This window comes from Rousettus aegyptiacus, unplaced genomic scaffold (assembly GCF_014176215.1).
Source record: "Rousettus aegyptiacus isolate mRouAeg1 unplaced genomic scaffold, mRouAeg1.p scaffold_m13_p_8, whole genome shotgun sequence".
Classification (NCBI taxonomy): Eukaryota; Metazoa; Chordata; class Mammalia; order Chiroptera; family Pteropodidae; genus Rousettus; species Rousettus aegyptiacus.
In genome coordinates, this window is record NW_023416311.1 from 28,381,457 (window position 1) to 28,405,978 (window position 24,522).

The following is a 24,522-nucleotide window of genomic DNA, read 5'->3' on the forward strand; positions in this document are numbered from 1 at the left end:
TTTCCTCCTTTCTTCAATTTCTTCTTTCCTTCTACAGCCTGGCCCTCAGCTAGCATTCTAGCATGCAAAAATTAGGCCAGACCCAAGGTTTGTCTTCCCAGAGCTTGGATTCTGGGTGGGCCAGTAAAATGGAATTCATGTGCCCACACAAGAAGTCAAATTGTAAATGTACCCTTGAGGCACAGACCCAACATGCTGGGGCTCAGAGAGGGAGGGAACTCAAAGTAAGCTTTTGGACAAGTCTCTTCTACTCCATGGGCTGAGATCCCTGCCTCGTCGAGTTAGAGGGGCTTACAGTAAGAAGGGACCAGTGGGGCTCTGTTAGCTGAGAATACAAGTCGGGGAAGCTCAGGAGGCTTTGTGTGTGTATGGGAGGGAGGTATACCCTCTTAGGGACCCTCAAACTGATCTGTCCAGAAGCCCTGACACACCCATTGTGATGGGGGGCCCAAGCCCTGGCTGTGAGGGAGTCCTCTCCTGGGGCTGCCCAGATTCTAGGTTTACCTGGGAGAGCAAGACCTCCAACTCAGAAAACTTAAGAGGCTGGAGATAAAGAAGAGAGGCCAGTGGCCAGCGCAGTCCCTCCTTGCCCCTTGGCAGCTCTGTGTGGATAGGGCTTCAGCTCTGTTCTGGTCATTATAGCCCTGGCCACCCTCTTTGATTTATTAGCTGTGGGATTGTCAAATAGTGAAATAAAGGTTCCCAGCGTGCCCTGGGGATTGCAGGAATTCATTTCTCACTTGACTTTTTTTTTTTTTTTTAACACCTACTAATATCCTTCACATTGGGCCCAAAGTTCTGGCAGCTCCGTTCTTACAAAACTTTCGGGGATGGGTCCTGGAATTCCTCCTGCAGTAGCCAGCTACAGGCATGCAGGTAGCTGAGTGAGATGTGGCGTGGGATTTGGGACCTGGTGCCAGGAGCCAGAGTGGGGAGAGGGGCTAGATAGGGAGGTCAGCTCAGTTTCCCTGAAAACAGTCCTGGGCTAGAAGGCAGAGAGCCCGGCTTCCTTCTACTACCTTTCTCTGAGACTCAGTTCAATCACCTGTAAAATGGGCATAATGAATCATGAAGTGAATGCTAATGCCTGGGACAGTGGTGGGCCCCTAACAAGGGCTAGATATGAGCAGCTGAATCTGTCTCAAATTCCCCTGTAGAAACTGGAACCTAGAGGCTGTTTTCCTGGCCAAATTTTCTCTGCCCACTTGGCCAGAGTTTCCTTCCCTAGTGTTTCTGTTGAAATGTTATAATTCACAGAGATTTCCAATGCCTGACTAGTCATTAAGCAGGACTTGTTTGATCTTTTCTGAGAATAGGACCCCAATCCTGCCTTTTGTCCTTGCTGTCATTTATTCATTCTCTGTCATTGCAGGGGAGGGAGCAGAGCAAAGGAAAGCCCTGGTGGGGGCAGCTGGGCAAACTGCACAGACCCCCATTGGAGTCTGACCAGCTACTCCCCGTGGACTATAACTCTGTCCCAGTTTACTCTTCCAAAAACAATGCAGAGAACTTGGCCTTGATATGAGGGTGAGATATGTGTAAGTTGAAGGTTTGGGGGTGAGGGAAAGGCTGGGCAGAGGGACTAACCAGGAAGAATGTTCAGAGGCCCTTTTTGTCTCCCATTTCATTAGCAGTGTCTCCTACGCCCCCCAGCCCAGCAGCCTAGCCTCTACAGGGGCTCAAAGGAAGGATCTAGAATGCCCATCCTTATCACAGAGGAAGCCAACAGATCCTATGTGGATGGGACAGATTAAGTTGCTCACATCTAGCCCTTGTTAGGGGCCCACCACTGTCCCAGGCCTTCCCAAGTCCCTACCAGAACGCCTGTCACATGAAGACTGCTTGAATTCCTGCAGTGTGTCCAACTGACAGTCCCCACTTCCCTCCCTGACGGGAAATGACTGACCTGACCAGCCATGTGGGATGACACCAGTCATGCCTGTGCCTGCCTCACCTATTATCAGATAACCCCTAAGCGGTGAACATGAGGTTTTATCCTTCCTCTTCCTGCACCTGACCAAGAGGCAAATGACCTGTGAATATGGTCCTGTAGAGCAGTGACATGCCAGGCAGGGCAAGTGTGTGAGTGGTCCTACCTGAGTGCAGGTGGGAAGGGAGTGCATCATTATAGGGAATTTAATAACAATAGTAAAACTGATTCAGACTCGGCCTACTCATTATGATCACTGCATGCTGGCAATTCTAAACCATGTCGATTGTAAGACTTCTTCACACTGGGGCAGTGGGCATCCACCCTCCACCTCTTGCTGTGACATGGGGGTGCAGGCTCCTGGACAGCTGCAGATGACCCTTCAGCTTGTACTCAGTGCTGGCCCTACTTTCAGATTGATTTCTATCTCAACTGCACAAAGTCAAGATGGAAATGAACTTGGAGGGGGTCAAGGGGCACAAAGAGGTCAAAGTGGCAGCTCAGAAGGCAAGGCCTTTCTCTACGTATAACCCTCCAGGCACTTCCCCCTCTGATGGGAGAGAGCGGCACAGGGACCAAACCCTGCAAGAGTTTGGATTTTATTATAATCACAGTGAGAAGCTCTTGGAGGGTTCTAGGTAGAAGAGTCCATGATTTGACTTATGTTTGGGAAGAATGGGATGATTCAGGATGCTGGATACAGGGACGGGCTCCAGTGAGACTTGAGAACAATGTTCTTTCCTTCTAACTACAAGACGTTTTCAGTGTTTGCTGTGTGCCATGCTCTGGGCCAGTCCAGGGGTGGTATCAGCATGAGTGAAGCACACAGGCCCCTGCCCTCAGAGCGTGCACAGCATGGACGGGGAAGCGACATTAATTCAATGATCTCACCAACAGTGACACACTGACGTGTGCTGGAAAGAGACATGTAAGAGTCCCGGGGCATCAGGGAAGTCTTCCTTGAAGGATGGGTTTTAGCAGAGATCTCAAAACAGAGTGAGCTAATTAACTAGGTACAAGAAAAGCAGGGTGGGGAGGTTGTCCAGAGGCTTGGAGGTGAGAGGTGACAGGGGAACTTGGAGAACCTTAAATAAGGCCACTGTTGTCAGGAGCGAGGGGACCATGGTGACAATGAGCTGGTGAGGTCTTGGTAGGGCAGGGCTTCCAGGAAGCAGTCACACCAGGCCAGGTTTAGGAGTTCTGTCTTTAGCCTGGGAAGGTATTGAAGGGCTTTCAATCAAAGAAAGGGGTCCTGATCGGAGTTGTGTTTTTAGTCTCTTATTTTTTGTTTTAAGATATAATTGACATATAACATTATATTAATTTCAGGTGTATAGCATAAGGATTCAATATTTGTATACATTGCAAAATGATCACCACTAAGTCTAGTTAACATCCACTACCACAGTTACAAAATTTTTTTCCTTGTGTTGAAAACTTTTAAGATCTACTCTCTTAGCATCTTTCAAATATACACTACAGTATTGTTAACTATAGTCACTACATTGTACATTACATCCCCAGGATTTATTTATTTTATAGCTGAGAATTTATATTTTTTTAACCCCCATCTCTCACTCTGACCACCCCCATGGAGTCGTGATTTACGACATGATATAAATGACTACAAGAAAGCCTAAGCCAGAGGACACAGCATGGGCCAGGCCAGGCCTGGATAACCCACAAGGAGTCACTGACTAGGGTAAGTAGGAAGCCAGACTGCTAGGCTCCAAGCAGCACAGCCGTGACGGCTGTGGGAAAGGTATGCTCTGGGGTGGCATGTGGTCTGTACAGCAGGGTCCATGCCCACAGTTCCTATTGGGCACCAGGGTACAGCCCAGCCCTCTGGCACGAAGGCGCCAAGAAATGTGACTTGTTCCTTTTACATGCAAGGTGACCACAGCCTTTGGTCTTGATAAGTAGATTATGTTGATTCATGACCTTGGACTTCAAGTCATAAAACCACAGTCTGGCTCAGGATATTTCACTGGGGAGTAAAAGAGATAACTGGTCAAAATGTAGCTACGAATCTCCCTGGTCTTAATCACGGTGCTGGGTTTGCCTGGCCTGAGAGAATGCCGGTTTTTTCTGCTTGACTTGTTGGGTGCAAGCACCTTAGCATTCAGAGAACCCCCTGGAGGCAGGAACTTAGGCTGGGTGGGGTTATGGAAGGATTGTTACTGATGTGTGTGTATGTTTTAAATAACTGCTTTATTGAGACATAATGCACATACCACACAACCCACCGGTTTAAGATGTACAATTTAATGGTCTTCAGTATATTCACAGAGTTGTGCAATCATCACCACAATTTTAGAACATTTTCATCAGCCCTAAAGAGAAACCCCATACCCATTAGCAGTCGCTCCCCTGCCTCAGCCCCCGGCAACCACTAATTCACTTTCTGACTCTATAAATTTGCTTATTCTGGACATTTCATAAATGAAATTATACAATATGTGGTCCTTTGAGACTGACTTCATGTACTAAGCATAATGTTTTCAAAAGTTCATACACATTGTAGCATGTGTCAGTATGTCATTTCTTGTTGTAGAATAATATTCCATTGTATGGATAGATTGCATCCCATTTATCCATTTATCACTCGATGGGCATTGGATTGTTTCCACTTTTTGGCATGAATAATGCTGCTATGAACATGTGCGTATATGCTTTTGTGTGAACATATGCTTTAATTTTTCTTGGGATATATGTCTAGGAGTGGAATTGCTGGGTCATATGGTAACTCTATGTTTAACCTTTTGAGAAAAGGCTGTTTTCCAAAGCAGCTGAACCATTTTACATTCCCCCAGGAGCATATGAGGGTTCCAATTTCTCTATATCTTCACCAACGCCCTTATTGTCTGTTCTTTTTATGATAGTCATCCAGTCAGGTATGAAGTAACATCTCACTATGGTTTTGATTTTCATTTTCCTGGTGCCAAATGATGTTGAACATCTTTTCATGTGCTTATTGGTAATTTATAAAATTTTTTTGGAGAAATGTCTCTTTAGAACCTTTGTTCATTTTTAAATTGGGTTATTTGTCTTATTATTGAGTTGTAAGGGTGCTTTATATATTTTAGGTGCGGGTCCCTTATCAGGTATATGATTTGCAATATATTTGCAATATATTGTTTTGCTCCCTGGAGATCATCTTCTATTGGGTGGATATACTGCTTTTTTTTCCCCCCCTTACAGTAGAATTTCGATTAATAAATTTAGAAGGAATTGATGGACTTGAAAATCACCATTTGGCAAATTCCATAGTAATAATCATCTTAGGTAAGAATCATTAACGGATGTTAAAATTGGTGGGCAAAAAGTATACGAGAAACAGAATATCTACAGTCTTAAAGAATTCCCCCCACAGAATACTTACAAAGGGAAAAGTAGCAACTTTACACTGGAGAAACTTGGCAGGCAATGTCTCCATCCAAAGTCAAAATTAATATCAACGATATTGGGAAAAACTGAAATCATGTGCCTTCTGGTATGGTGCCCTGAGAAAGCTACAACTGCACTTTTCTTACCCAAAACGTGTACCCTGAATATACTGGTGAGGAGACATCAGACAAAGCTAAGTGGAGAGGCGTTTCAGAAAACACCTGCCCAGTACTGTTTGGAAATGTCAGGGTCACGAAAGACAAAGATGGAACTGTTCTAGGTTAAAGAAACCTAAACACTCATGACAACCAAAAACAAGGTGATCTTAGATTGAATCCTGGACCAGAAAAAGGACATTAGTGGGACCACTTGGGAAATTCAAGTAAGGTTTATAGGTTAGGTAAGAGTACTTCCTGGCTTTAGTCATTGAACTGTGTAAGATGCAACTTTTTGAGAAGTCTGAAATTATTTCAAAAAGAAAAGTTAACAACAACAACAACAACAACAAAATCCTGCTTTCAAAGCTCCTTTATTTTCTCGTTGCTTAAGGAAGGAGACCCAATTCCTTAGCCAGATCATCACCAAACTTGATGATCTTGCTCCAGCCCACCTGGAGCAGGTCTGTAGCTCTGGAGCAGACAAGGTGAGGCTGCCTGTTGCCCTGAGGGCAGTGGGGGTCCTGGAAGGGTTTCAGCTGGGAAGGGCCATAGTCAAGTCAATTGCATCTTGGTGGGTGGATTTGATTGGACATAGAGAAGCCAGTTGAGAAATAACTTGCAGTATTCTGCGAGAGAGAGAACAAAGACAGAGGAAGGGACAGAGTCTGGAAATGTTTGGGAGGTGACATCAGTAGGACTTGATAATGGAATATGGTAGAAGAAAGGGGAAGCAAGAGTGACTTTAAAGTCACTGTCACTGGGTGACTGAAGCCGAGAGAGTAAATCATCCATTTGGGTGGTTGCCCAATGTGCAGGGTATTTCATATTTGTTCCTTTGGATGTATTCTCCATGCTTCTTCACCAGCTCTGTGCCTGGAAGGCTGACCTATGTGGGTTGCATGATCTGGGCTCTTGCTGTCTTCTAGTTATGTTCAACCCATGAGAGACCAGCAGGAGATTAGAGGATGGGCAGAGAGAGGTTGCAGGATCTCTCCAGTGCCTACTCTTCCAAGTTTGGCAGTGGCTGCATTCATCTTTCTAAGGCAGCCATTTGTTAAGTAGCCCTCTCCTATGCTACTGCTCTTGCTGGCCTCCCCATGTCTTTTCATGCCTAAAGAGGAGGGTGTAACGGCTAATCTGTAGGTGCCTCACCATCCCTTGTATGATTCTCTTACCTCTCCCCTTCGTAATTATATTCTCCTTATTAAATTTCTTCAGTTATCCCTTTGAGTGCAAGATGTGTTTCTTACCAGGTCCCTAACTAATACACCAGTTAACAAAAATGCCTTCTCTGGATTATGTCATCATTGTTGTTATTCATCTAACACTTTAAATGGTTAGTCTTTGAGGGAAGAGTGATTGTTGCTATCTGGCTTTACTCTGCCATCTTAAATGGAGTTCCTCTGTCTCTATAAGAGAGTGGTCCCTAGTGGCCCTGTCTGTGCTATGTGATTTTTGCCCCTGGTCTCAGTCGATTAGGGTGGGCACTTGACCAGGCCAACAGGGCTCATCCCTCGGATATTTCAGCATGAAGAGGTGTGGTTCTTAGTTGTGCTAATGAGCCTTAGACCTGCAGCTACAGAAAATGCCCCAAGTCCTTCCACTACCTAGACTAGTTCGAGTTAGTTTTCCGTCACCGAGAGCCTAAAGCATATGATGAATGCATTTGTTCACCACAGTGGTGGTGCCATTCACTGAGGTCCTGGCACAAATGGAGCTCCATACTGTATGTGTCTGTCTCTGTGGGGTTATATTTTGGAGTCTAAAGTCTCTCTGGCTGGGCACTGAGATTTAGAAGTTATCTGATGTAGTAGGGCAGGGGTCCCCAAACCTTGGGCGAAAGACTGCTAGGAACCGGGCCACACAGTAGGAGACGAGCAGTAGGCGAGCTAGCAAACTGGTCCCTGATGCCAAAAAGGTTGGTAACCGATGTAGTAGAGAATTGAAGCTATTGAGGTAGGTGAGTTCTGAAAAGGGACGAAACTTATTACCGAGAGCCAATCTTTCAGGGCATTTGCTGCATTTGTTGCAGAAGATGCCAACAGCAGTTCTCAGCCTTCGCTGCATGTTAGAATGATCATTTTAGTTTAATAAAATACTGATGCCCGAGCCCAACCTCAGACCAGTTAAATTGATCTCCTTAAAGGCGGGGCCCGGGTATCAGTATTTTATCAAACTTCCCAGATGATTCTAATGCGTAGCCAATTGTGTAGAGCTGCGCCTGCCGATCTTAAGGGTGTGTGTGGATCTGGTTTGGGGTTGGCACTGCAGGGGTTGGGTGGGCACAGAGCAGGTGCAGAAGGAACATCCTATGCACTCGAGGATCCAGTGCAGGTGAGGAGGCTGCCAAGCTTGAAACAGTAATTAGAGAACAATGCAAGGAAGGCAGCCCTTAATTAACTGTTATACTATGCGCTGCCCACTCTCACTGCTTTGGAAGTTCCAGGAACAGGGAGGCTGAGGGGACCAGAGAACCCAGTGACTAACAATCCCACACGGTATGCTGTGCCTAGAGCTTACCGTGTGTTTCTGGTCCATCTCCTCCCTCAATCCTGTAGGGTCATAGGTGGACTATAGGGTCCATACTTCAATTCCACTGAGCTCATGATTCTTAAAACATCTTCCTAACTGTAGCATGCTGGGCAGATGTGAGCTCATGAACCTTATCAAAGCAGAGGTCTTGTGATGAGATTTTTGGTGGCTCACAAGTGCTTGATCGAAAGGCCTTTCATAAGAGTGGCCCAAGGACCCGCAGCCCCCAATCTTGTTCACTTGCAGTTTGAAGTGATTGTGTCCACTGCCAAGTGTAAGTAAGGTACAAATGCAGCCAATTCTGCCTCTTGTGTCTGCTGCAGTGTCTGGGACTCTTCAGGTGCCCAGGGACTCTATGCTGCTGCCAAAGCTCCCACCCCTATTTATCTTCCTTCCTTTCTTCCTCCCTAGCCGAGACTGATTGAACTTGGCCTCTAAAGAGCAATTACCTTCCAGGAGTTCCCAGTCCAATGGATGAGGCAGATGCAAGAATGATGATTATAGCCCAGCCTGAGTGGTGTATCTTAGAGAGGTATTGATGGCTGATTCTGTTCCAGCTGCCTCCTTCCCTCATGAAACTCCTTTAAGGCTATTGTTCCATCACCTGTTCGGTGAAGCCCTTTCTGGCTCCTCCTGGTAGAGTGAGCTGCCCCTCATGCATCCTCACTGAGTCTGTGTTGTGCTTGCCCCTTCCCAGCGTCTCCCCTCCTGCACTGCCATGGTAGTCTCCTCAGGGCTTGTTCTCTACTGCCAGACTCTGTGAGGTCTAGGTCACTGCCCCACTGAGTTCTGGGTCCCTGGAATGCAAGTCAGTCCAGCACCAGTGTGGTGGGATAAAAATCTGTTGTTTTCAGAACTGGCACCAAATTCCCCTTAGAAGTGAATCATCCTTGTTTAGAAACATTGATTAGATTTTCTAGGGGAGAAAACAGAACCACGGGGGCTGGATGGTGCTATTTTGCCAGTAGGCAGGATTTGATGGAGCAGGAGGATGAAGAAGGAAGATGACAGGGCAGGACCAGCAGCGAGATGGTAAGGGAGAAGGATTTTAATAGGTTCCTATCATTGCAAAGCAGATCCCTCTGCCTCTCCAACTTCCAGTAAACCTCTACCCATGCAAATGCCTAGTGGGAGTGGGTTTGGGATGGAAACTAAAGAAAAGGACTTGCACATCTATGTGGCTGTGGTAGAGGACTAAGGTGTCTTGAGCAAGAAGCTGAGACTGTCCCCAAACTGAAATTCAGTGGAAGTAGGGCTCCCGTCACAGGAAATTGAGACCTGACCAGTCTTTGCCCCACCTCAAGACTCCACAGACATCTTGAGAAAGGAGTTCACTGTCTTCCATCATCCACAGACTGGGGTGGACTGTGAGTCATTCTAGTGCAGCCTTGCAGGGTCAGCATGACCCTGCTGACCCCAGCTTGCAACACCAGGGCATCAGTCTCTGGTGGCCACCACTGGAGGAACAAAGACCTCTCTCACTTAGGTTCTTGCGCTACCTATTGCCCCAGGCAGCAGGGCGAGTGGGGTGGGGTGGCCTGATGCCTCCTGAGGAGTTCTTGGGAACCTCCCCCGCCTGTCCACATCAGGGAAAGAAGAGCGATTCCAAAGGGATGTTGCTTGACTTCTACTCACAGCTGCCCAGGAAACCACTCTTGCTGCTTCTTTTCCTTGACATCTGCTCTACAAGTATCCCAAGCAAACAAATGGAGAGGCTTAGATCTCGAGCATACAAATCAGTGTTGGATAAGGGGGCCTTGAAGCCAGCTGGTAGCTCCAGGTTTATTTCCTTGGATTTGCTAAGAAACCTGTGGTAGCTTGAGTGGCTGGCATTGACCCACTGGCACTGACCAGCCCTACATGTTCCCTTTGTAAAGACGGAAGTTGAGCAGGTTATCACTGGCCTGTGAGCTTCAGATAGGGACGGGTGCACCCACCAAGCCCCAGGCCACCCTGACTCTCTTTTGGCTCTCACTGAGCCCAGAGACCTCTCACTTCTCCCATGAGTGAGCATATTTCTTCCCTCCCTCCGTATCTCCCTCCTTCCCTCCCCACCTTCCTCAACAGACATTTCTTGAGCATCTCCTGTGTGCCAGGACTGCACTTGGCATGGACTGCTCAGAGTGGACATGACATAATCCCTGCACTCAGGGCGTCTTCATCTAGTAGGGACACAGATAGACATAGCGATGGACAGTTACATATATTATGGAAGGGCATTGGCAGATGTGTCTGGGAGCTCTCGGACCACCGAGGGGGCACGTAGCCCAAAATGAGTGGGACTGGAAGCTTCCTGAAAGAGATAATGAGGAGCTGAGTCTTAGAGCAGGGGTCCCCAAACCCCAGGCCACGGACAAGTACTGGTCCCTGGCCTGTTAGCAATAGCGCTGCACAGCAGGAGGTGGGCGGCGGGTGAATGAGTGAAGCTTTATCTGTATTTGCAGCTGCTCCCCAGCGCTAGCATCATCGCCTCAGCTCCACCATCATTAGGCATTAGATTTTCATAGGAGCATCAGCCCGTGGTGCCAAAAAGGTTGGGGATCACTCTCTTAGAGAATAGTGAGAAGGAGTTAGCAGAGTTGAGAGGGTCGATAGGCAGAGGCGAGAGCAGGGTTGAAGGCACAGATGGGACAGCCATGCCCTGTAGCAGTAGAGCAGCCTTGGGACTTCTGGCAAGCCCCCTCAGACCCTTGTCCTGTTTGCACTTTGGTGGGCTGGCATCTACAGGCCAGGCAGGACTCAGCCTGGCACACCACTATTCCACTCTGCCTCCAGTCTGCTGCCCTGCCAGAGGCCCAGACTGATGTTTTGCTCGTGCACAAACACCTCTCTTAGCTGGGCTAGCTGAGGCTTCCTGGGGCACTTTTAACTTTGTGAGGTACATAAGTCAGAGTTTGGAATTTCGGTCACAGAAGCCAACTCTGGCTGGGTTAGGCAGACAAGAAATTTATTCAGGGATACGCCATAGCACAGAATCTCTGGGAATGGCAGAGTACCAGAAGCAGGAGTAGGATTTCGTAGGCAGCCTCCAAGCACTCCACACCAGCCACAGCTCTCTGTCTTCAGAAACTGGACACGAGAGCCTGCTCCTGACAGCCAGAATGAATTCCACGTGGCATCTGCTTCCTGGGTCACCCCTTCCCACCCTGAGATTTGCAGAGCCTAGGTCACATGCCTAAACTCTAGCTATAAGGGAGATGGAAGGGAGGCTGGCTTTGTTAGGGAAGATGGAAACTCATAATGTAGGGAATTCTTCAGAAGTAGGACGAGTATTCAGAGGCATTGGACAGGCAAAAGAAAAATGTACAGGGGCTCTACAATGCAAAGGGTGAGGGGGAGCCCACTTTATAGCATGATCTGAGCATGATGGGCACCCCAATGGCCTGCCATAGCCACTCTACTTCCTCTTCTTTCATTTGTCCTTTTGCTCATTCATTCATTCAACCAATCATCAGTGACAGTTCTTGTGTTTTGGGGGGCCTTGTCCTGGGTATTAGGGTCCCTGATATTGGTCATATCTTTCACTGTAAACCTCTCCCACCACCCCAGGGGCTCACTGTCTGGTGGGAAGAATAAGAGATAGGCCTGCAATTCTGACGCCAGGCAGAGCGAATTGCTTCAGCCATGATACGGGGAAGTGGTTACTTTTATTGTAGGGTAACTTTGTGGAGGATAGAGCTTGAACTGGGCATTGAAGTGCAGGTGGGATTTAGATACAGATGGATGGATGGATGGATGGATGGATGGATGGATGGGTGGGTGCAGGAACATGAAACCTCAAGCAAAGGCCTGGAGAGGAGTGCACTGAAAGTGTACGGGGAATGTTCTGGCAGTTTAATACAGTCCTGGTGGACAGGAAGTGGTGCGTGCTTGCAGCATGTCAGCAGTTCTCAGTAAGGAAGAATTGAGTCTATTTGGACAAAGCAAAGAGTATGTGAAATGGTGAATGGAGAATTAAAGAGGGGGAGGCAGGCAGGAATGATCTTGTGTTGGGCCTCAAATTCAGGCTGGGGACTTGGTTGATCATCTAGGCAGCAGGAATTATTGTAGGACCTGGGCAGACCAGGGGTGAGATTAAATCTGGGTTCGGGGAGGTCGCTCTGATGAATCCAGGGTTGGATGGCAGGGGGTGGGCACAGAGGCAGAGCCAGTCCCACACCCACCCCAGGCCTCTATCACCCACTGCTGGGCACGGAATGGGCATTTCGACACTTGCTTGTAAACTGATGTAGAGGAAGAAGGGGGCCAGGTGCTGACACTGTGCTAGATGTTTGATGTCCCTCTATTTCCTTATCCATCTAGAAGGGTGAATCAGTATGAGGCAGGGGGAAAGCTCTATGTAAACTGTAAAGGGCTGTACTCAAGTGTGAGGGGTCTGAATCCAGGTCCTGGGCCCATGGAATGTGGCTGGGCCTCAGTGCCTCCCATGTCACAGGGCTCCCTCCCATGTGTGGTGTGGTAACACCTGAGAAAAGCAGGGGCGAACTGAGAATGAGACTATATTTTACGAACTATTGCCATCAGACAATCATGGCATTTTCCATGGGAGCAAGGAAGGCCTGATTCAGGTTGGCCATTCCCATTAATAGACTGAAAAAAATCACTGTTGGGGGGCTTGCCCCAGGTAGAAGGCCACTAAACCAAGGGGCCACATTTTTCTCTTCTGGGAGACACTCCAAGAAGGGCCCTGGGTGCTGACTTGGTCATAGTGACCTCCCTAGGTTCACACAGGGAAGGCCTGCCTGCCCCTCAAATGAGCATAGAGCTTTGCCTTTATGTTTGCCCCTGCCTGGGGGTCACCCTGGTTCGCAAGTCCTCTCCTTCCAGGGATTAGCCCAAGACAATGGAGAGGGGCATCCAGGGCAGCCCAGCTTTGGTGCCAGGGTGGCTTCTAGGCACCTTCGTGAAGTGGACACCTGTCTGGCCAAGGAGCAAGGCCACTTGATGCTGTGTGTCCCTCCACCGAAGGTCTGAAAGTTTCCTTTGTGGTTTTCCACAGGCTCAGTGGGCAAGGCGGGGTGAGAGGAGCCTGGGGTGAAAGGCCCTGAGAGAGGGAGTGTCTCTCAAAGGCTTAGAGTCAGTGGCTTTATTCTAGAACAGGCGACCCAGGGCCAACAATACTGCTCTAGCCACAGGGCTGTGAGTTCATCCAGCTTCTTGTCTGAGAACTTTTAAGCTCTTTTTAAATCACTCCCTGATCACCTTCCCCAAGGTGGGGGGCAGACAGTGGCCTGCTCCTGCCCCTGATGAGTGTTCCCTTCTTGGGGCAGGGGAATTAGGGCCAGCGAAGGTGTCCTGCGGTCTCTGTAGGGGGTACTCCACCTCTGTCAGCCTTTTTCTTTTTCTTTGTTGTCATGACAGCTGTTGACCTGCCTTGGAAGTCCAGGTAATGTGCATGCACTAGAAATCACAAATTCCATGGAGGAAGGGAGCATGGCCATGCAGGAAGAAGGCCACTAAACCAAGAGAATGGGAGAGGCGTTCTACGTGGAGTGTGGTAAGCATTCAGTAGAGCCCTTTGCTGCCACCCCACATGCCTACTGCTTGGGGAGGCAGGTGCACTGGGTGTAGGGGACTCACCTTTTGTTTTTTTCTTGGAAGATGTCATGACTTGCTTTCTCTTAATCCTGCTGAGCTTTGGGATTCTCATCTGGAAAATGGCAGCTCCCCTCTGGAGAAGTGCCCATGTTGTAGAACTTTGTTATTGCTGCTCACATTTGAGTCACTGTTTCCTGAGCCTGGAATGGAATATTTACCATGGCTTTTTATAGAAATGGCCATAACCATGAACTCCCCCATTAGATATGTATATCTCCCTCCATCCCAGGGCACATGCTGAGAAACAGGCATGAGATCTGGAGGGAAACCCCTGGGTCTCACTAGCTTTGGGACTTTGGAAATGCCATATCACCTCTGCAGTTCTCAATTTCTCATCTGTATAATGGGGATAATATTACTCACCTGACAGGGAAAGAAGGGCCTGACTGATGAGCCAAGGGCTGGTCGGGTGCACGGAGGCAGTAGTGTACTGAGTCACCAACTTTCAAGGACCCCGTTCTTCTGCCCCCCGGCAACACTTGCCTGTCCTGTGCAGAATGCTGGCTCTCACATTGGTCCTTTTCTTAGAGCCTTGGTCAAAAGAGATGGCACTGTGCCCTAGTCCTCTGTCCTGGCTGTCCACCCAGGGGAGCCCTGAGGCACTTCCCCAAGGAGGTGGAAATGGGTTCCGTGACTCCTTTTAGCTCCCCAAGAGAGCAACAGCCATTCTGCCTGTGAGTTGGAGGAGTTGAGATAGAAAACGTGGAACCAAAATAGATTTTTTCCATAAACAAAGCTGCTTTTCGTTGGGGGAATGTAAACAGGCAGATGTATTAGGAGACGATGCCATCCGGCAGAGCAGTGGGAGAAGCGACAATGGAAGGTCCAGGGCCTGGACTCTTGGCGGCATCTCGGCTGCCCTTCAAGCAAAAGGCCCGGCAGTAAGGCTGCTCCTGTGCTCAGGGTAATCAGTGTAGCTGGACACCCACCTTGGCTTCCCACAGCACCATGGCCACACTGCAGCCCCCATTCTGACAGGGCTGGGGGCCTCTCCTTATGTTATGTACAGCCCTCCTTGGGCTGAGAGTGTTTTCTAGGGTGGGGGGCATAGGGACATCTGGCCTCAGGGCCCATGCATGCAGCCTGGCATTGAGCAGGCAGGAGGAAACGTGGCCATTCCTATCCCCCATCATCCCAACCTTTGTGCTCCCCATCCTGTTGTTCTATGAATCAGCCTCAAATCCATTGAAGGTGCCTTATATTAGGAGGTCAAGTGTAGGATTGGTTTTTCTATTGCAGGGCAGGGAGAGCAAGACTGGGAGAGAAAAAGAGAGTGAGAGAATGTGTTTGAGCTGGTCTGTCCCAGTGGGTGGGCAGAGGCTTATGGTATATTGAGTCATTGCTCAGGCTCAGAGGTGTTGAGCCCCCACAGGACCCCTTGGCTTGGCCCTGGCAACTCTCTGAGGGCTTCTGGGAAATGCACTCATTTCTGGGTTGGCAGCTGTGGCTTTACTGAGACTGCGGACCTGTTTTTGGTAAGGGGTTGGTGGTCCAGTCTCATAGCTGCTGAGCTGTCCCCAGGGTGATCTATCAAGGAAGAAAAGATCTTTCAAGAGCCAGATGGAACCTTGACCGTCACACTGAAAAAAAAAAATCACACAGCACCCCTGTCGTACCTGCCATGAGCTTTTATGACAGAGATGTCATTATATCCTATTTACAGATGAGAAAACAAGGCCCAGAGCAGTGAGGGGGCCTAGCTCCAAGAGGCAGAGCTAAAATCCCACCCCAGCAGCCAGCCTGTGCTCAGAGGTATCTCTCCACCATGCCATGATCTTGGCCAGGGATACTGAGGCCACTGCTTCCTTTCGAAGGGGAGGAAATAGAAGCCCAGGGATGGTTAAAAGCTTCCCCAAGACAATTAAGCAAAAATCTGGGGTGGAGCTGAAACTGCCACCAAATCATGTCTTCCAGCCTCAAGGCCAGGGTCCCGTCCACTTCACAGCTGCTTTGTTGTATACCCATGAATGAGGGCAAGGGTGGTGTCAGGCATTGGAAGGGAGGCAGACGCCTGAGAGGAAGCCAGGCTCAGGTGCTAAGGAGGGCAGAACTGCCTGCCCAAGAAACAAAGGAGGAATAGCTGGGCCCTCACCTGTAAAATGAAATGATGAGGGTATCTGTCACATAGGACAGGTATGAGCGTCAGCTGAGACCTGGCACCAGTCAGAGGAAACCATTCCTCTACCCAGCCTTTGTATGTCTGAAGGTAGTGACACTCTCCTTGTAAAAACAGCACTTAGAAAAGAGCCTCTGGCAGAGGGGATGTGACAACCTTGCTGACAGGTCCCCACCCCAAGTACAGGCAATGCATGCCTAGTTGAAGTCAAGATGGATACTTCCGGCGGAGGAGCTGAGTGGAGACAGAGGCTGGGGGTCTAGAGGGAGGGGTCTTGGCTGCAGCCATGGCAGGGGGTCTGAGGGGAGCATGCAGTGAGAGCTCAGGTAGGAGGTGGGGCCTGAGTGGGGGTCGAGCGGGAGGCTGACCAGTGGAGGGACAGGCTCAGCTGACGGGCTGGAGAGGGCTGTCCTGGTGACCGTACAGGGGACTTTGAATAAAGCCCAGGAGAGGCCGAGGAAGTGAAATTGGACAAAGAGGAGACAGGCCAGGAGGCAGGCTTAGGGGAGAGGAGTTTGCAGGAAAGGTGTTTGCATCCTGGAGCAGGAGCCAAGAATCATGTAGAGTTGTTTTCTTGGATGATGTGTCCCCTTAGGAGAATGTCTGACTGGCTCTGAAAGGTCTGATCAAAGCAGAGGATCAATATCCCTACTGGTGGAGGGGCAAGTACCAGCTGAGATCCACAGGGGCCGATTTCCACAAAGATCCAGAGTCCCACGTGAGCCCTCCCCACGTCCTCGGCCCATTTCCGAAAAGAGCCCCTCGTGGTCCTAGTCCTCCCAGCATGGAATCCAGTCCTAGGAGTCTGCTCCCACATGTCCTCAGGCCCACCCCCTTCTCTCCTTCTCTTCTACTCCTCATTCTGGCCACTGTCTCCATCTAGCTATTGTCCAGCCTCCTTTTGGTGCTCCGCATTTCCTACCTTGCTCTACCCTCCTCAGAACTCTCCACCTGCTTCTTGCTCCCGAATAGAGCCTAAGAAGGGTCTCACAGCATTGTCGTGCACTTGAAACTCCCATTGTCAAAGACCATCTGTGATTCTTCAAAGAAACCCACGCTCCTGGTCCTTTCCTGCCTCAGGACCCGGCCTTGGTTCGGTCTGTGTGTTACCCACATGGCCTGTATCATGTTCCAGACCCTGTATCTTTCTCCACACTCTTCCCTCTCCCTGGGTGTCCTCTTCTGGCACCTCCCGCCCCTCATCTCCAGGGATGGGAATCCTCAGCTCCCTTTCCAGCCATTTGCTCTGGCCAGAGGTACCCAGCCAGAACTGTCTCTCCCAGAATACTCTGGAGATGTGTGTTGGGAGTAGAGTGGGAATGGCATGGAGGGTCAAGATGAAGGTTGGGGCTGGTTCTCAGCCTGAATGTGCTCTTCGTGAGCTTCACTTGCCTTTGGGGGTCTCTGATCACTCATCCCTCCAGCTTTGCCAGCTCAGGGCAGTGACCCCGTTGCCCCACGAGAGCTGGTGGCTAGAGCCCAGCATTGCCCTCAACTGCAGCTGTACCCATGTGGTTGGCTGCTGCCTCCTCTGGCCTCACCCCCCTGTTGCAGCTGATGCTACCCTACCCTGCACCCTCCACTTAGCCTCCTGGTCAGGGTTCAAGTGAAATCTTGGATCAGGGCTGAGCTGAATCAAGGATTCCAAGACCAAGCCCTGACTCTGATCTGCTATAGAGAGGCTGGCGGGTTCCTGGAGCTTCCTTCAGCACAAGGAAAAGCTGCCATGGTGGGTGGGTATGGGCAGCTGTGGGAGTTAAGCTGTGCCTCTGAGGACCCACAGGCTTGCCTACCCCTACGGAAGTGAGAACATGGTCAGGGCCGTGATTCACAGTTGCTGCTTTCATGAGGTCATCTGTGGCCTCCTCCCTGCGCAGGGCTGGGCTGGGTGGGGGCTGGCCCAGTGGGATAGGATAGCTGGTCCTCCCCTCTTCCTCTGCCTGGCAGGCAGACAGGAGGTGGGAAGGCAGGAAGGTAGGAAGGTGGGCTATCTATCTCTGCCACCATCTAATTACCTGGAGAGGTAATTGCTCTGGGTTCTCTCTGACACCTCAAGATTTCTCTCAGGGGCCTTCTATGGCAGAGCCGAAATAACCCGGAGGAGGCTGCAGGCCCCAAGACAGCACCTATTGCTAAACTCCAACAACCCCGTCAGCCCCGCCGCGGCGTGCCCGAGCTTTGAGACAGCGTGAGTTTATGACAGGTCCCATTATGTCTCTTGCACAAGCACTGAGTGTTGAAATACCCAACGGATGATGACAGTGTTGAAATAACCTGTCGTCTCAGCACTTTCCCCATCATTAGCCAGATGTTCCAGCCCTCAGAAGCATTTGCAGCCTTTTGCAGAGAGGGAGGGGGCCTGGATTGAGGCAGCCAAAGCCTGGATGAGAGGATGGGGTCTGTATGGAGTCCCCAGGAGAACAAAGTGGGGGATAGGTCAGCCTTAGAGGAATGTGGGAACGGAGGGGAGGTCGGGCCTCCTGGGGGAGGAGGAGAGGCTAGCATCCATCGTCCCTTCATCCCAGAGTCCCATGATCACTGCTGGAGAACCCTGTGTGTGCTTTGCCTAGTGGGATGGTTTGGGAGGGAATGTCCTCCCGGGCCCACAGGGAGCTGGGCAGGTGGGCCCAGAGAGGTGAAGTGATGTCCCGAGACCCTCTTGAATTGGGCCTGTGACTATGAGGCCGGTGCCCCCATCATGCTGTCTCTTACCCCCCATCATGCTGTCTCTTACCCCGTATTCCCCGCAATGGCCTTCAGAAGATCACACTTTGACCATTGACCAAAACGGTAATGCTGGGGCAAGCAGGCTGGGGCTAGGCCCTTCAGATGCCTACAGGAGAAGTTTCTGGAATCAGTTATCTGGCCTGGGTTTGCATCCTAGTTTCATTCTTTCCTGTTGGGCAACGCTTTACCTCCCCGTGCCTCAGTTTCCTCATCTTTAAAAGGAAACTAACAGATCCTCCTGTGTTTGTTTTACGCTTAACCTCCACACTGCACACCTGTACAAAGGGACTTTTCTAGTACTTATTATCATGTAACATAAGCTCTCTTGATAAGCACAAGGCCCTGTCACTGGCAGCATCCAAAGCCAAGTGAGGGACAACCACCAGCTGTGGAGGAGACTCTAGCATTTGCGGGGGGTAGACAAGAGACTGAGCTCCTACATCTGTTGTTGATTTCTGGAATTGAGTGGAGGAGATTTTAGCTAGTAACTGAGCCCCAAGGGACTACAGTTGCCAAGCGAGTACACCTGGGTGGGGAGACAAAGTTTTTATCTTTAGTGCCTTCCCTTTCTCCTGTTTCTGGAACTGAATGTATGTCCCCACGCTCTCTCTCTCTTCCTTTCAGGAAAGGACAAGCTATCAGTCATTCACACCTTAGTGAAAATGACTTTTCTAGGAACATAGCCTCTCTGAGCCAGGGTGTCAAGGAATCTAGGAAGCAGGCCGGAGCCACATCTCTGGGCTGACAGTGTTGCCATCTTCATTCTCTGTGGACCCGACCTGGCTTGGGCTGCCAGTCTTGCCTTATTTGTCAGAAGCACCAGCATTCTGCCAACACCTCCCCCGATCCTCCTGGCTCAGAGTAAGAGGTGGGCTCCAATCAGAGGCCCAGTCTGGGCCAGCAAGGCAGTCTGTCCTGGCTTCCATGTACTGTGTAACATTGAGCGAATGCCTTCTGTTCTCTGAGTTTCAGTTTCCTCATCAGTATTAGGGACTCAAGAAAGCCTGTGATTTATAGGGTTAATGTGGGATGTGGTACATAGGTGCTTTGGAGGGGATCTTGTGGCAATGACCGCGCTGGGCTGGGGGACAGTGGGGCTCTAACAGTAGGTGCTGGCTGAATCTGGAAGGAACGTTTGGCTCAACCGCTCAGCAAAGGGGCTGGAGAGGAAAGCTGGGCAGCCAGGGGGCTACCTACCCCAAAGTTAGGCTCCACATAGATGCTTGTTTTAAAGGGTTGGCATCTCGCCTCCTCCGTTGCCACCTCTCTGGTCCAGGTCACTGTCATCTCTCTCCTGAAGAGAGCTATGAATCTCCTGAAGGGTCCCCTACTGATCGGTCTCCAGGAGCAGCAGAGTAATCTTTTGATTTTCCAGAGATCTTTTAAAATCCTAAATCAGATCAAAAAACATCCCCCCACCAAATCCTTTTTAAACCCTTACTGAAGTCTTTCCATTGCACCTAAAATGAAATCCAGACTGCTCACTACAGCCCCTCTCCCACGCCCCCTTCCTCCCTATGGTCGCAAGGCTGCCTCAGGACCCTGGCACTTGCTGTTCTCTTTGTATCATGTGCCCCACGCCCACCCCAATCTCTTTTCCTGGCTCCATCCTTCCAGTTTAAATGTCAGCTTAAATGTCACATCCTCGGGGTTCCCTCCTGAACCGCTCCATGTAATGGAGCTCCTACCACTCTATCATATCCACTTGTTTCCTTTAAAATTCCTGTCACACCTGTTAATAATCTCACATATTTATCATCTCCCCCACTAGAATATAAGGATCTTGACTTTCTTGCCCACCACTGCATCCTTGCTGTGCCTTGCACCTAGTAAGTACTCGGCAATATTTGTTGAATGCATAAAGATGTCGGTTGATGAACTAATTCATTTATGTGGGGGAATGATGATTTATTGATTTACTATTGGCCAAGTGTCTTACAGAGAGTGCACCCTTTACCTGGGGCTGCCATTGTCATCGCCTGGGGACTTTCAAAGACTCCTCGCACCTGAGTCCCTCACCTAGAGATGTTGGTCTAACTAGTCTGAGGAGGGGTGTGGGTATCGGTTAAAAATCTCTAGCTAATTAAAATGTGTCTCCAAGGTTAAGAACCACTAATATAATCCTCAAAAAAAATTATAACAAAAAAAGCACCTTTTTTATTTTAAGCTAATTGAAGATTTACTAAAATGTTGCAAAAATAGTTGTGGAGTTCCTATATATCCCTCTTCCAGCTTCTCGTAAAGTCAGCATCTTCTATAACCACAGTACAATTATCAAAAGCAAGAAACCAACGTTGGTACAACGCTATTAAGTAAACAGCAGATCTTGCTCGAATTTCACTTGATTTTCCACTACTGTCCTCTTTCAGTCCCAGGATCCCATACCGCCTTCCATTGTCATTTTTCCTTACTCATCTCTGAGTGCTAACCGTTCCTTTGTCTTTCTTCATCTTTCATAACCTTGACACTTTTGAAGAATGCTGGTCAATTGGAATTTGCCCAGTGTTTTCTCAGGATTAGAGTGAGGTTATGCACTTTGGGTGAGAATGCTACAAAAACAGTGTTATGTCCTTCTTGGTGCATTATGGTGATACGTCTCACATTGCCTTAGCTGTGATCACTCGGCTACAATGTGTTGGCCAGATTTCTCCCTGTTAAGTTACTGTCCTTCTTCCCTTATTAGTTAATAAATATCTGGAAAGTGATACTTTGAGACCAGACACATGCTATTTCTCTTCAAACGTTTGTTCATTAATTTTAATGGCCGTTGGTGTACATCATTTACAACAACTATTACCGGGGTATTTGTCTAATGATGACTTTTCCATTTCCTTCATCCTTCCTACAGTATTAATTGGCATTCTAGTGTATGGAAGAGTTGTCCTTTCTCCCCTATTTATTTATTCATTCAATTATTTATCTATATCGGTGTTGTAAAGTGCCGCTTTTAATCCCTATTAAATCTTGCAACCTTGGGAACTAGGCATCACTACTGCAATTTAGCAATGAGAAACTGTGGTCAGGAATATGTAAATCATTCGCCTAAGTTCTCACAGCTGGTTAGTGGCTGAGGAGGGATTCGAAGTTACTCCAGATTCAGATTTTGTCCATCATTTTCCTGGATCACTGCTGCAGCCTCTGAACTGTCTCTGCCTTCACCCTTGGCCTTGTAATTCACATTTCCCTCAGCCTCATTAGCAGAGCATCAGAACACTTTAAATCTTTCCAGGGACCCCTCCTTTCCACTAAATGGAGCTCAAACTCTTTAGCCTGGGTCAAAAGTCCCCTTCAGATCTTACCTCAGGCATTTCCTCAGGCCTCATCTCGCCCTGTCCTCCCTTCCGAGCTCCAGCCATCCCCAAACCTCCTCCAGCTATGTCTTGCCTCTGGACCTTTGCACATGTTGTTCTGCCTTACACGGCTCTCCCTTCCTGGCTCACTACAACTCTTCCTTCAGGGCACAGACTCAGGCATGCATCACCCTAGGCATGCTTCCCACTTGCCTTGATGGTGGTCCTTGCCACTTGCCTTATCTCGCCTGTTACTGCTCTGGACCTCCTCTCTGTCAGGATGCCCACCACTGCATCCTTGCTGTGCCTTGCACATAGTAAGGAGGGTGAGCCCCTCTAGGGCAGAGATTGGGTCTCTGGATCCCCAGTACCTGGCACATCAAGTGTTTGGTTGATATTTATGGAATGAATGAAAACTGGACTCCAAAAGCCCATGCTTTTTCTGCTGCCCTGTGCACCTACTATGTGCATAGCAGTGTGTTAAGGTCCGAAGAAAATGACAGGAAGTTGGAGGGAGAAGAAATATGCCCATAAAACTGAAAGCACTAACTGTGCGAAGGCCTTCAAGGACAGTATTGATGGAATATCTACTAGGTTGCAAGTGTTTCACAGTGTCAGCTTAGTTATCCTCTCAGCATTATCATATAGAAAAAGAAATGGGGACTCAGAGACGTAAAATGGCTAATCAGAGCCAAGATCTGAACTCAACAGGCAGGATGTCAGAATGCATTCACTAGCCACTACCCCATACGGCCTCCTTATACCTAACTAGAGGCCCAGACACACAGTCCAGACTCAGGGCCCAAATACTATGAGGCCCAAATCTGGGGGCTTTTTGTGGTTTTTTCTGTATGTCATTAATTGCCCTCCAGACCTTAGCCCTTTGGGTGTTTCTGTTATGGTTAAAAGAGCAATAAAAAACAGCATAATTGGAAGACAAAGGCGACTGCCTGGCCAGCCCGCCCTAAGGAGCGGAGTGACGGTAACTTGGGTGTGATCCTACCTATGACTCATGCAGAAAAATTACAGCCTTCTGTGCACAGGTGTGTACAAGCCGCTGGGTGGGGTGCAAGCAAACATGGCATTTAAAACCCAGGCCTGTGTTGGGGACTCACTGTCTGACAGTCCCTCCTCTTGGTGCATAGTCCTTTACAGTTTGCACAGTACTCCAGAGTCTCACACTGGTGAGGGGCCAGATGCTCCACGTCAGGGGACCAACAGGCCAGTGCTGAGAGGGAGGATATGAGGTGGTGTACCCTGGACAGGTTGTGGCCTAGCAGAGGGAGTCCTAAGAGATATCCCGCCATTCCAATGGATCTGGGAAGGCTTCCTGGAGGAGGCAGGATATGGAGACCCATCTAGGACTCCCTTCTGCCCCGCCTAGCTTTTGTTTGCAGCTGGAAGGAAGTCTTCATCTTGAAAGGGTGGGAGAAGAGGGACACCCACTAGGTCCCCACAGAGTGCCAGAGCTGCTCTTCTGGCCACCTATCATCGTATCGGCTGAGAGCCCTGGGCCTAACCAGCCCAGTCCCTGGACCCTGAGATTACTTGAGCCCACTGAAGTAGCCTCTCTCCCCAAATCAGAGAATCCTGCAGCCTGCAGAGAAGTCAGCAGCTGGGTGCTAAGCTGTTTCTCGGGAGCTTGGACATTGAACGGGGGCGGTGGGGGGGCAGTATGGAAGCTTGGGCCCTGAGGAGGTCTCATCTTGATCCAGAGCTGCCTCCAGGACTCTAACCACAGTCCCCTTGCCCTACAGGTGTCCATGGGGCTGTGAGCTTTCCTGGGTTGCCATATGTCTGCCCTGCTGAGAACCTGTCAGTGAGTGACTCCGGTGCTATAGCCCTTTCTCCCAAACTGAGTGTGCAAAGGGGCACAGACGAGATGCTATGAGTCTAGGACTTTGTATTTAGGGATAAGCAAATCACCAGACACATACCTGATAACATGTTTACTTACATGGCAAGTCGTTTATTTTAATATCAAAGTTTTATATGAAGTACATTTATGTGGTTCAAAATCCAAATTGCTATCCAAAGCCATTCATCAGAAGTCCCATTTCCACTCATGTCCCAGCCACCCCATCCCCTGATCCTTATAGAAACTCTTAATTAGTTTCTCGTGTATCCGTCCAGTATTTCTTTATGTACCTGCATAAAGTGACATGTATTTACATATATATGTGCTGTTCTACTCTTTATGTTCTGACCTATTAATATATACAGGAGATTTTTGGATATTGGAACATAGAGAGCTGCTTCCTTCTTCTCCCTCTGCCTCTCTCCCCCTCTCCTCTTCTTCTCCCTCCTCCTTCTCCTCCAACGGCTGTATAGTATTCCATTATGTGGCTATACCAACGCTTATTTCACTAGTCCTTTTGGATAGACACATGAGTTGTTGCCAAATGTTTGCTATTTATTACAGATAGCTGCGACGAATAAGCTTATACATACCGCATTTCTCAAGTGTTCAAGGCGTATCTGTCGAGTAAATTCCCAGAAGTGGGATTGTCGGGGGAAAGGGTAAATGCGTCTATAACTGTGATAAGAAATGACTAAATCATCTTTCATCGGATTGTGCTTTTTTTTCATTCCCACCAGCAACATGTGAGTGTGCTTGTTTCCCAACACAACAGCCTTACCATCAGGCTGTGTTGTCATACTTTTGGATTTTTGCCTATCTGATAGCTAAGAAATGGTAGGTACTCTGGTGTAGTTTTAAGTCATATATCTCTTAAAATGAATGAGGTAGAGTACCTTTTTCTATGTTTAAGAGTCACTTAGCTT

At 48.9% G+C, this 24,522-nt stretch overlaps 1 long non-coding RNA gene across 4 annotated transcripts in view; it reads left to right on the forward strand.

The window, feature by feature from the left end:
* Window positions 1-24,522, forward strand: part of LOC118606802 — a 39,233-nt gene that overhangs the window by 7,756 nt on the left and 6,955 nt on the right. For all 4 annotated transcript variants that reach the window (XR_004952634.1, XR_004952632.1, XR_004952633.1 and 1 more), the window contains exon 2: window positions 13,369-13,504. This is a non-coding gene — a long non-coding RNA (uncharacterized LOC118606802). The remainder of the gene's footprint in view (window positions 1-13,368; window positions 13,505-24,522) is intronic.